This window comes from Dermacentor silvarum, chromosome 3, assembly GCF_013339745.2.
Source record: "Dermacentor silvarum isolate Dsil-2018 chromosome 3, BIME_Dsil_1.4, whole genome shotgun sequence".
NCBI lineage: Eukaryota > Metazoa > Arthropoda > Arachnida > Ixodida > Ixodidae > Dermacentor > Dermacentor silvarum.
In genome coordinates this window covers 22,258,856-22,263,468 of record NC_051156.1, presented here as the reverse complement: position 1 = coordinate 22,263,468, position 4,613 = coordinate 22,258,856, and the positions used below count along the sequence as shown (strand labels likewise).

The 4,613-nt window shown below is 45.2% G+C and overlaps 1 long non-coding RNA gene across 1 annotated transcript; it reads left to right on the top strand.

Annotated features, from left to right (window-relative positions):
- Positions 1-1,151: 1,151 nt before the first annotated feature.
- On the top strand, positions 1,152-4,099 carry LOC125944188 (uncharacterized). Its single transcript, XR_007466185.1, has 2 exons — positions 1,152-1,226; positions 3,933-4,099. It is a non-coding gene; the product is annotated as an uncharacterized LOC125944188 (long non-coding RNA).
- The last annotated feature ends 514 nt before the right edge of the window (positions 4,100-4,613 follow it).

Below are 4,613 nucleotides of genomic sequence, written 5' to 3'. Positions count from 1 at the left end.
GTGTTGTGTATGTGCGTGGACGGTTTGACAACTATCGAGACATGTGAATGAAGAATGAAGAAACAGAAGAAGGCGAGCTAGGGACAGTTTCAAAGTGGGTACGAGCCATGTGCTGGGGACATCATCATCAGGGGCAGCTTGCGCGCTTGGCAGCGCTAAAAAAACGAAGCAAGAGAAAAAGGAAGAAGAAGACGCGGGTGCCGAACGGGCAGAGCGGGCTCGTGACTGGAAGACGCAGGACCAGTGCGCTGTTCCGGGAGCTCCTGCCGCGGTACCTGAGGCGGCCCTGAGGACAACGCGCCTGCCTGTCGGTGCAGACGCGGAGTGGCGCCTGGTGCGACGCCGTTTGGAGCAGGCCTGGCTGCTGCCTGCTCGTTGCCGCCTGTGGAGCAGCTTCAGGCTGTGTCCGGGGCGAGGCCTAACCGAGGCCATTGCTCGATGCCTAACCGAGGCCTTTGCTCGAGGCCTAACCGAGGCCTTTGCTCGAGGCCTAACCGAGGCCTTTGCTCGAGGCCTAACTGAGGCCTTTGCTTGGAGGCCGCCTCTTGCTCGAGGTGGCATGTGGAGTTGTGGCGGTGGAAGCCACCCGCCTGACACCCGTTCGAGTGCTCTGGCCACGGTAATGCAGCCGTGGGCCGTCGCCTGCCTCATTTGAAGACCCGTGCTGTCATCCGGCCTTGGCTCGCCTCCCACGAGGGTCATCGTGCGTTAGTCCATCAACAGAAATCGTCGCGACTGCTTGAGACGACCTACCGCCGATCGACGACATCAGTACTGAATCCGTGAGGCCTATTTGCTCTTCTCTCGAACGTTGCGCGTAGGACCTCGTGTAGACGTGTTTGACGTGTAGACTTTTGCTCTGTATGCTGTGTTTAGTGTTTGTCTTGTTTCAGTCCCATCATGTTATATAAATGTTCGTTTAAATTCGTTCGTGCGTCTCTGACATTTATTACCACCTGACTGCACACAGACATACGTGCCGAACTATTCCATCACAGCAGGTAAGCTAACCACACCTCATTGTTTTTCGAACAAATAAAAATAAAAAAATGCCGTGACTACTGCGACCGGGTCGCAGCAGGCAAAAGGTGTCCAAAACGTCTGCGTTCACCCATGACGTAACGTTCGCTATAACCCATGATGTCACATCCGTTTATTTTCATGGCGGCCGTTTTTCGGGGTCGGTCGCGTTGTGAAGCGGTCCGTATTCCGTGCCTTCTTACAGCGTAAGTAATCAATTTTTCCCTCTATATGCATGTAATAAAAGGTTGGGGCTGTCAGCTGCTTGATGTGTTGCCGTTAGTTATCTTGCGCGCATATTTTGCCTCATGGCCGCGTCAAATTGCAGCCGGCCCGTGGAATGGGCCGGGGCATCCCATATAAAGCTATAAAGCTGATCCTCCGTCAGGATCGTTAGTACGTGTACAGAACCATCCAGTAGTGTGGTTCAGTGAATGATGCATGAAAAAACGAGGACGTAAGGAAATCCTGACATGGTGAGCTGTTCCGCCAGATCATGTTAAATCGCGTTTTTGCGCGAGATGGTCGAACAGCTTTGCTACTGCTTTTTCTACAGCTTTGCTGCATTTCATTTAGTCATCACCTGCATTCTTTTTAATAAGACAAATGGCATTACTGCGCGAAAGAGCGTCTTGAAGTTTCCCAACAAGAGCCAGTGCCGCCGTGCCTGTAGCATGCACGCTTACCAGCTACACGCTGTCCTCATGCAGTTAGAACGATTATGACGCAGTATCAGCGTGCTACTGCGAGATGCAGGATCCCTATGACAATACAATTAAAATAACTATAAAGAAATGAATGCAGTAAGTGTGGTGTTCAAACGTTGCCAAGCGTGATAAGCGGACCTGCCTCGTAAGATGCGTTGAATGAATCGGCTTCCTAGTCAGCTTCGCCGCAGTAGACTTGTGTTACGCGGTGAAGCTTACCCAAAAATTATTACAGTGAAGCATATCAAAAGTGAAAAGGGGCCGCTATCACGGGACATGTAATATGTGTTCCTTAACTATGTACGCGCGCACTCGCCGTCTCCCATCGCATTACGCGCGCCGAGGAGCGTAATAAGTGTATTGGCAGGTGTACTCACATGTATGAAAACTGCCAAGAAAAGCTGGTTAAGGCAAGCTCTCTTGTCGAAACGTTTGCACCAGCCTGTTCGACCACTGTTTATCACCGCAGTTTGTGTATTGCGGTGAAGCATACCGATAGTCACACGAATCGGGAGTGTAGGGTTTCAGCCAGCGACGAACCTTTCCAGACTCAACGTTATAGTCTCAACAAAGCATATTTTTGCGGCAGGATGATGTTTCGACAACTTTTGTTGGCTAAATCTTTACATGCCAAGTTTTTCACTATCAATATGCTTTACCGCAATACAGAAGAATCCTCACTGCAGGATACGTGTACTGTAGTTTGCCTAAACCCTACGTGATAGGTTCACCCTTGCCGCTATTAGTATGCTTCACTGCAAAACACTGTGTATTACGGTGAAACATACTAAAGCACATTTGTCAGTTCACAATGCAAGGACCCTTGCCCATTTGCTTTTGCTATTGTGATATTATGACATTCATTTTAATGACATCTTCACTGATAAAAACATCCACATTGAAATGGAGACATGAACATTGATGGCAGCGTGTGTGATGGTTTATCCTTTGCTTTGTTGTGTACCTGTCATACTGCTATTAAATTTTCCTGTCCTTTTAAAGTGCTTACGTACATCACATCGCAAGGAGTCACTGTGTAATTAGTGGCATTGTTAAGTTAAAAAACCAGGCTCTTCTCAAGAGAGGGTGGGGTTAAGTACCTGTGAAATTTTTTTTAGAGGGGTAGATTTCTGAGAAGAAATCAGATGCCAGAAACAGACCTGTGGTATCCTGGGTTTGAGTATTTACCAGTGGAAAGGATGCAAAATACATTATATTTATTGCCTGAAACCAAGAAGTAAGTGAAATATCTAAAATATATTAAATAGTGCCCACGAGGAACTGTAAGCTGTGCACACCTAGACCCAAAACGCACTTCTCTTGCTCCAGTCCATGCAGGCTATCAGCTGCTTTGTTGAAGCCTCTAGTACATTCTCAGTGGTGCAGTAATTTTTGTCTGCATTTTGCTCAAGTGTGCCCTAGACATAATTGAGTGATCTCCATTTGCAACTGGACTGCAGCCTCAGCTTGGGAGACCAGTGGTAGGGCATATTTTGTAAAACTAAGCTACACATAGCATTACCAGTTTGAGCAGAGACCTGTTTATATATGTTCACCTTTAGCACCTAGATTTTTTACCGTGAGTTCAGAAAAATCTCCAGCACATCGAGTCTCTAGATTTGAAATGCTGTATATGTTGTCTTCTTGTTCATTGCGGTTGCACTTAACTTCTGTCCAAATGGGAGAGCACTTCTGCATAGCGCATCAAGGACCATTCTTATCAACATGCCTTCCTTTTATTTATCTTACCTACACTCAAGAGCAAACGTATATAGCACATGAATGTGCTGTGCATGCACTTAAATTACATTGCCACGTTTAGTAGCACAGTGCACGTAGCTGGTGTTGATTCATTCAAGCTAAGAATTACTACAACCTTTAACTGTAGGTATTAGGGTGTGAGAGCAGAGAAATGGATATGCAAAGACAGTTGGGCACGTTAAGACGACATCTCTTTTTGTGTGTGAAAAGGTGAAAGATACACAAAATGGGATATAACACGTGCACTTTCAGCTTTTCTCACAAAAAAAACAAAAAAAAAAAAACGTCGGAGGAATAAGGTTTCTTCACTGTGCCATAGAAACTATATGTTTGTTCTCAAATGTAATTCTGATTCGTTGGATTTGTTCTTGTGCTGTGTTTGTTTTCTTGAGTGTGCTTTACTTTTTACACGTCAACGTTTCAAACTCGTTTTTATTTTCACAGACTGAACATCCCACGTGTTGGTTTGACTTCCTGGTACAGGATACTTGCAGTTGGCATGGAGTGATGAAGCAGCATGGTGTACTGTTATTAAAAGCACAGATTTCACCAGTATAGAAGCAGTTCATCAAAAATACATGTGTGCTGAAAATAAAGTGCTCCTACCCACACTCTTCATTGTCTAATTATGCTTGTATACCTGTATATTTTTCAGCAAACCACTTATTTGGGAAATTGAGTGTGATAAGTGCTTAATTGTGAGAGTTTTCAGGAAGAGCTTTGAACTCTTTTTAGTGGTGCACTGGTAAAATGTGTACATGCTGTAAAATTTAAACACCAGGCGGAATAGCAAACACCAATGCTTGATGTGGCATTTGTCGGGCTTGTGTGTCGGCAAATTTTCCATACAACAATATACTCTAGGACAGAGCATGCTAGCACTACAAAGCACCCATCTTTTATGTTAGGTATACATTACTACAAGCTCTTTAAAGATGGTCACAAGAGAAATGCTGGCTTTAATTAAAAACTAAAGGTGAAGGAAGCTGTGAAAATGTATTGAGAACTTATGCAATCTGTGGCGTTTACTCAGTTCAGATAATGTCCGAACGTGCCATAAGGCCTTGATAGCTGAAACTTGAGTAACAACTGGTAATGCAATTAAAGAATCTTGCTACACCTCTA